Raw genomic sequence first — 9,126 nt, 5'->3', positions numbered from 1 at the left:
CAAAGAAACAAGAGATATTATATGTGATGATTTTAATACTGAATTGGCAATGGATGCCAAAGAAAAGAATGAATCACTGAATATCTTGAAACACTTAACATGAAATCTACTGTACAAACAGCAACTCAAATCACAAAGACTTCATCTACTATCATTGAGCATATATTTGTAAATGTAGAAATGAACTATAAAATAGAAACACTTAACACGGGCTTTGGGAACCACGCATCTCAAAACCTTTTTCTGAGTACAGAAACTGAGCTGCAATTTGAACACTGCCTAACTACCACCAGTAGAAAATACAGTAGTGAAAATATAAATCATTTTCTTCATTACTTGAGCAAAGAAAAGCAACAAAAACTGGAAAGAGATTTATAACTACAAACACACAAATGCAAAATATAACAACTTTATCAGTAATTTTTCCTACTATTTTGAACTGTACTTCCCTCCAATGCAGAGGAAAATATACACATTGAAAACAAAAAATAAATGAATCACTTCTGGGATTATGGTATCCTCAAACAAAAAAAAAAAAGATTATTACATTATCGTCAAAACAACTCACGTCACCTGAATTTTATACTCATTACTAAACCTATAAAAAGGTCTTCAAAAATGTTGTCAAAGAAGCAAAAATAATGGCATATGACCCATACATAAAAAATTCCACCGATAAGATGAAAGCCATATGGAATACTGTAAGGAAGGAAACTGCAGCAGAACAGACAGATTTCCATAATATTAATTGCCTAATGGAGAGGTCAGCTGTGATAATGAACCCACAAAAATTGCAAATAAATTTAATTCCTACTTACACAGATAGCTGAACATCTCATAAATCAAAATTTACAGTGAACTTCCAGAATCAATGCAGATGTGCTAAAAATAATAAATCTATTTTTCTATACCCCACCAATGAAAAGGAAATACTTGCTGTAATCAAAGAACTGAGGCCCAAATTCTCTGTTGGTACTGACAATATCCCTGAATGCATCTTGAAGATATGTGCTGCCCTCATAGCCAGGCCACTTGTTACCATCTGTAACTGTTCTCTATCAGAAGGAGTGCTCCCAGAAAATTCACGACAGCAAAAGTAAAACCTCTGTTCAAGAAAGGGACAAAAACAGAAGTATTAAACTACAGGCCTATTTTGCTACTATCTGGTTTTTCCAAAGTAATTCAGAAATTCTATTATAAAAGACTAATTAATATCACAGAAAAAAAATAATTACTTCTCAAATGCACAACACAGATTCTGCAAATCTAAACCTACTGAGATTGCTATTTTTGCATTCCTAAATGAAGCCTTAAATGCAATAGACAGCAAAGAGCATATCTCAGCCATATTTCTAGACCTGTATAAATCATTTGATGTCATCAATCACAACATCTTGCTTAGGAAACTTGATTCTGTAGGTATTAGGGGCCCAACCTATGAATGGATCAAATCATATCTCCAAAATGGAGAGCAATTAGCTGAGCTTGCTATGAAAGAAGGGAACAAGATAAAGTCCTCCTGCACAGAAAAACAGAGCATTAAGTTCGGTGTACTACAAGGATTCATTCTAGAACCAATTGTGATTCTCCTCTTTGTAAATCACTTGGTACCGACCAGTCCATGCCATAATTACACAAAATTTGCAGATGACACAAATGTGATGATAAAAGGAAGGACCAGAGAAGAATTACTGCATGAGATTAAAATATGTACCACCCACATTACAGACTGGTTTTCTGGAAACAATTTAGTAATAAATACAGAAAAAACAGTTACAATGCAATTGCACACAGTGTAAAATAAATTCCCACTAACACCAGACCTAAAGTTGTTTACCAGAACCCTTGAAAATGTAAGCTCTACAAAATTTCTTGGAATATGGATCCAAGAAGATCTAAGATGGATCCGACATGCAAAATACATTCCAAATAAGTTGTTACACTATCAAAATTCTTTCTGGATGCACATTGAAAGAGACATTGTAAAAATGTATACTTCACTCAGGCAGAATTGTTATCACAATATGGCATAATCTTTTGGGGAAATGCATCTGCCAGCAAAAGAGGTTACTAACAGTATCACCAATCTTCACAGAAATAATTGGCTGTGCTTTTCTATATTTGGCATCTATAATGTTACCTCCTCCATCAAATCCTCCCATATTCTCTAATCACTATATTTTCAATTGAAAATACATGCTTACACAGTATCTCTTATATCACCATCTCCTCTGAAAATTTCCTCATATGCAGCATTAACATTACCACAACCAAAGATCTCTGACACTTTGGCCACTATAATGTATCATGTAAATATACAACACCTACTGTAGGTTGATGTTTAAAATTATGGAATTCATCATAAAAAATGATAAGAAATCTCAAATGAGAATATTTCAACTTTTATAGAATATTTAATTTGTTGTGCTTTGAACATAAATGTTCCATGTTTATGAATAATTATGGAGACAATACATTACTTCATATCATATTGTTTTTGCTTACTCATTAAAGATGTGTTCCTAGATGAACTTTCATGAATTCTGTATTACAGAATGTGAGCTATTTTTGTAAGCAATTAGTGAAGTTGCTACACCAAAAGTAATTTCTGAATGATGAACAAAAGTTATTGTATCATGGAAATGATAAAGATGACTGCAATATATCACAGCTGTACTTATAGCAAGAATACAGTTGCAAATGAAAGAAAAATAATTTTGCTGCTCCATCTCATTAAACAGTGCTGGGAATAAAAGTTTGTTATTTCACGTTCTAGATGACACAGTCAAGAAAGAAGAGATACAGCATCATGGCTATAAAAAGACATCAGAAGAACTTCTCTCATGTGTGAAAGTAAAATCTCTGTGCAAGAGCTTGGTAAGAGAATAGAAGAGACTTGATGCACCTTTAATGAAGTACACAGGTTCCAAAACTGACTCAAGAACCAACTGTAATGATTTTTGTAATGCATGTCTCACTTTCTGAAACCAGTCACACTGATGTATCATTATCTACACTGAATAATTACATTGTACCACTTTAAACTTACTAATATCCTAATCCTCAGGAACCTACATTTTGTCCATCTTTCTATACAATACTTGCACATCATATTTGCTCTCATCTTTCTCCATCCAATTGCTACTCTCATCATTCAAAGCCATATGTTCAATACCATCCATGGGAACCTAATTTTGCACTTCACTTGCTGGACAACACACATTAACAGCATCACTAAAATCATTAGACAAAACATTATAAATAACTTCATACTATTTACAGCATTGCATCATCATCAATATTATTCTCTGATATGTTATCAATGAAAACATCACCATCTCCAATCCAGTTACTTGTAGTTTCATTATTGTCAATTATTTCACAATAACATTAAAGATGAATTCCCACCTGTCACAGATGAGTATCATTAACTGTATTTTCTGTCTTGTACCCAGGACAAGCTATCTTTTCTCAATGCGTTAGTTAAGGTAAAACTGGATGGATCCCTGGGTCATAATATATACAAGAAACTCATGCATACTGACCTCTGTCTCCACACCTCAAGCTATCACCATGCATCAAAAAGAAATTTGTTGTTAAAGACTATGGTCCATACTGTACTAACACCTTCAAGCAAGTAGAGCCTCACCGAAGAGTTTTAACACCTATGTCTAGATTTCCAAAGGAATGGGTACTCAGATCACCAAACTGAGCAAACATTTCAGGGAAAATTAAGGCCTGAGAAAGAGGATGAGACTGGGACAGATAAAGAGAAACCAAGAGTCATTTATCCACCCTCTACTGGCTAAATATTCATAAACATCAATGCACTTATCGATAAATATCTGTACACCCTTACAGAAATATGGCAAAATGTATCACTCCCATCAACAAAGGCAAAAAAATCTTTTTGGTTACGCTGCAGTTAATCTAGATCTCTAAAACCCAGATGTATATTGCATTCCATGGGAATGTGGCATGTCTTACACAGAAAAGTCTATTAGAGCAGTGGAGGAGAGATACAAGCAGCATTAGTAACACACCTGACCAGAACAACTGAGTAAATCAGCTGTCACCAAACCCTGCCACAAATATAATTATGGAACAAAATAAGAGGAGAGCAGTATTGTGATGCAAACACCAAGTTTCTGAGATGGCATAGTTAAGGACTCTTTTGAAATAAAGATATGGAAAAATCTAATAAACAGGAATGGAGGTTTCAGTCTAACCCTCCTGTGGGTGCACCAAGGCATACACATTGCAAATTTTAGTTTTCTGAGTGTCCACTGGGTGGTGCAAGTAGTCAGCTTCCATGGATTCTAGTATTCAATCTTCATTGTAGATGGAGTGTGTGTGACCTCATTTGAAATAAGATTTGGACATTGTTTAGTTCCAAATCCATTGTTAACTTCAGTCAGCCTCTGCAATGTTCCTGCCAAAAAGCTCCTACTCTTGTAAGTATCTCCATATGCTTACGATTTGTTACACATATTTTCAATATTTATTCTTACTTACTGTTTAAATTGGTTGTTTTACTGGTATATTTATATCCAGGGAAAGTGACATTTTAAGGGATCCTGAAGAGATCCTATGAATAATAGTGAAAATTCAGAAGATGAGTTGACATGTGATGAGTCTGATGATGATTTTCATATGGAAGAGGAAATTATTGAAGCTGAAACCACACTAATGAATATGATGTCACAGGTTGGAGATGACAGTCAGGAAGCTGCTCCACATGATATTACAGCATGTGACTACATATTTTACATTGGAAAAGACAATGAAAACATTTGGATTGGTCAGTCCCAAACTGCAGGAAAAACAACCGAGGAAAAACATTATCAGAATTTTACCAGGGCCAAAAGGAACTGCCACAAATGCACTTAAACATTAAAATGCACTTTCCTGTTTATTCACAGAAAACACGACAAAAGGCATTGTATCTCATACCAAGAGATGCATTGGAAAAAATAATGATTGACAACTGTTCTCAAGTTCAAGATTATAAAGACACTACAGTAGAAGAAATTTATGCTCTTTTAGGGGCATTTTTCATAATTGGTATAAAGAAAGGAAATCATGAAAACTGCATTGAATTGTGGGCATCCAATGATAGTAATATGACTATCTTTTGATCATTTCAGTTACAAACATTTCCATTTGCTTCTTAGAGCAATGAGATTTTACAATATAGAAACAAGAATTGAACAAAAGTCCACAGATAAATTGCACTTCTTCTTGAGGTTCACAAAAAAAAATTGTAAATAACTTTATTGCTCATAAAACAAAAATTGAATGTCTGGCATTTGCTGATGACATGGCAATATTGGCAGATGACATCGAAACAGCAAAGATTCAGATAGAAATGCTGCATGAGATCGCTGAGAAGACAGGTCTACAAATATCGTATGAAAAGACAGAACTGATGATACAGGACAAAACAGACCCAACACAGACATTGCAAACTAAATATGGAATAATTAAGAGAGTTCATAAATTTAAGTATCTAGGGGAATGGATTACACCGACAGGGTTACCAAATGTTTCACTACAGGAAAGAGCAATAAAGATGGAAACGGCATACCAGCTATGCCGAAATGTATACAATAAAAAGTCGATCTCCATCAATGCCAAGCTCAGGCACTACAATGCGGTAATAAAACCAGAAAGTTTGTATGCGATTGAATGCATCCCACTGGACAGAAAACGTCTGTTGGAGAAATTGGAAATAAAAGAGAGAAAAATACTGAGAAAGATCTTAGGACCTAAAAAGGATGGACAGGATTATAAATTGCGATCCAATAAAGAGTTATACGAGAAAATTGAAAAACTGACAACATCCTTTAAAAAGAGAAGACTGAGTTTCTATGGGCATGTCAAAAGAATGGCACCAGAAAGAACGGCAAAGAAAATCCTGGAATACATGGAAAGCAGAAAGACACAAATTAACTGGCTGAAAGAAGTAAAAGAAGACATTGCAGAAATGAACATTATACCAGAGACAGTTTACAACAGAATGGAATATAGGAATGCCATCAACAAAATACAGGGATTCAAAGACCGAACGCAATCAAAGAAGACGGGAACAACCTGGTCGCAAGAACGTAAAGAAGCCCACTCAGAAAAAATGAAGAAGTACTGGGAAGAACGCAAGAAAAAGCACAAGAAATGACTGATGCTTAGCGTAGTCCAAAGTTGACTGTAACGAATAATAATAATAATATTGCTCACTATCATGTCACAAAATTTGTTAAAATTGATGAAATTCTCCAAGCTTTTAGAGGCCACTCTGGATTTGTACAGAATATTCCAAATAGGCCTGCGACCCCCTCAGTGATGCAAACTCATTTTATACCCAAAATTTTTAGTGTACTGTGGTGAGCAGTTGGCTGGACCATACCCAAAATCAAATAAACCTGAAGAAAAAGTTGATCATCATTGACACTTTGAAAGAAAAAAAAAATTGAAATCCTACCTATATTTCAGACTAGTAATACAAGGGAAATTCAAAATCATACTGAGTGGCTTCAGGTATCATTTCTGCTAATCTCTGACCATAACAAAAAGGAAATAAAGCTGTGATTCTCCTCTCTACAAAACATGACACAAATGAAACTTGACGTCAAAAGTGGATAATCAGCAGTAAATTTAGACTACAACAGAACCAAGGGAGGAGTACATACAGTGGGTCAGATGTGTATATCATATACAACAGCCAGAATAATAACCAGAAGATGGCCACTCTCATTATTATACTGACATCTTGATATCACATGGCTTAATTTGAACATCATCTTTAGCTACAAAAATCCAGGTAATAATGTTAGGCACTGGCTTTTTCTAAAAAATGTGTTATACAGTGACATGAATGCTCATGTAAAACAATTACTGAAACAAATGATCTTTCCAGACTATATACAAATATTTTTAGAAAGATTAAGAAATGGGGTGCCAGTTCATGATGGTACTAAACCAGGAATACATAATATATGTGTATGACACAGAAATGTCAGGAGAAAGGCATTGTGCAACAGTTGTGGAAACAATGTTGGCAAGAAGCGTTCTCATCAGAATGTTATGTGCTTCTCCTGTGATGCTAATGACCAGCAGATGGGAATGTGTTCTGACTGAAGATGATTATTGATGAAAACTGTCTCAATAATGTGACTGATTTTTTAGTTATTTTTACCTCAAATATATAATTAACACAAGGAAATCTGTTTTCTTTCAGTGTTTATCCTCTGGTTTTCTTAAAAATGATAATTATGTAAAGATGAAATTGCCCTGTAAATGCCATGAGGTGTGCACTCACGTGAAATCAGGAGGTACGCCCAGCAGAGGATTAAAAAAGGCTTTGGGTTTGGTGCTCAATTTATTAAGTACTGCCAGTCATTATACAGGGTGTTACAAAAGGGTACGGCCAAACTTTCAGGAAACATTCCTCACACACAATTAAAGAAAAGATGTTATGTGGACATGTGTCAGGAAATGTTTCATTTCCATGTTAGAGCTCATTTTAGTTTCGTTAGTATGTACTGTACTTCCTTGATTCACCGCCAGTTGGCCCAATTGAAGGAAGGTAATGTTGACTTTGGTGCTAGTGTTGACATGTGACACATCAGTACATGGCATCAACAGGTTAGTGTTCATCATGAACGTGGTTTTGCAGTCAGTGCAATGTTTACAAATGCGGAGTTGGCAGATGCCCATTTGATGTATGGATTAGCAGCGGTCAATAGCCGTGGCGCAGTATGTTTGTATCGAGACAGATTTCCAGAACGAAGGTGTCCCAACGGGAAGACGTTCGAAGCAATTGATCGGCGTCTTCAGGAGCACGGAACATTAGAGCCTATGACTCACGACTGAGGAAGACCTAGAACGACGAGGACACCTGCAATGGATGAGGCAACTCTTCGTGCAGTTGACGATGACCCTAATGTCAGCGTCAGAGAAGTTGCTGCTGCACAAGGTAACGTTGACCACGTCACTGTATGGAGAGTGCTATGGGAGAACCAGTTGTTTCTGTACCACGTACAGCGTGTGCAGGCACTATCAGCAGCTGATTGGCCTCCACGAGTACACTTCTGTGAATGGTTCATCCAACAACGGGTCAATCCTCATTTCAGTGCAAATGTTCTCTTTACTGATGAGGCTCCATTCCAACGTGATCAAATTGTAAATTTTCACAATCAACATGTGCGGGCTGACGAGAATCCACACGCAATTGTGCAATCACATCATCAACACAGATTTTCTGTGAACGTTTGGGCAGGCATTGTTGGTGATGTCTTGATTGGGCCTCATGATCTTCCACGTATACTCAATGGAGCAATTTATCATGATTTCATACTGGATACTCTACCTGTGCTGCTAGAACATGTGCTTTTACAAGTGCGACACAACATGTGATTCATGCACGATGGAGCTCCTGCACATTTCAGATGAAGTGTTTGTACGCTTCTCAACAGCAGATTCAGTGACCGATGGACTGGTAGAGGCGGACCAATTCCATGGCCTCCACGCTCTCCTGACCTCAACTCTATTGACTTTCATTTATGGGGGCATTTGAAAGCTCTTGTCTACGCAACCCCGTTACCAAATGTAGAGACTCTTCGTGCTCGTATTGTGGACGGCTGTGATAGAATACACCATTCTGCAGGGCTGCATCAGCACATCAGGAATTCCATGCGACAGAGGGTGGATGCATGTATCCTCACTAACGGAGGACATTTTGAACATTTCCTGTAACAAAGTGTTTGAAGTCACGCTGGTACGTTCTGTTGCTGTGTGTTTCCATTCCATGATTAATGTGATTTGAAGAGAAGTAATAAAATGAGCTCTAACATGGAAAGTAAGTGTTTCTGGACACATGTCCACATAACATATTTTCTTTCTTTGTGTGTGAGGAATGTTTCCTGAAAGTTTGGCCATACCTTTTTGTAACAACCTGTATATACTAGAGCTGGAATATTCTAGGAGAAAGTGCATTTCAGGGAATATCAGTATGGACTGTCAAACAAAATGAGCATTAAAAGATGTAATGGGTGTTGGGAGCCATACTCCTCTATATAGTGGTGCAGGATCAACATTAGTCCACAGTCCGCTTGGAGCCCAGGCAGTGAA

The sequence above is a fragment of the Schistocerca piceifrons genome, chromosome 1, assembly GCF_021461385.2.
Source record: "Schistocerca piceifrons isolate TAMUIC-IGC-003096 chromosome 1, iqSchPice1.1, whole genome shotgun sequence".
NCBI classification, from domain to species: domain Eukaryota; kingdom Metazoa; phylum Arthropoda; class Insecta; order Orthoptera; family Acrididae; genus Schistocerca; species Schistocerca piceifrons.
The sequence above is the reverse complement of the archived record's forward strand: the minus strand, read 5'-3'. Positions refer to the sequence as shown.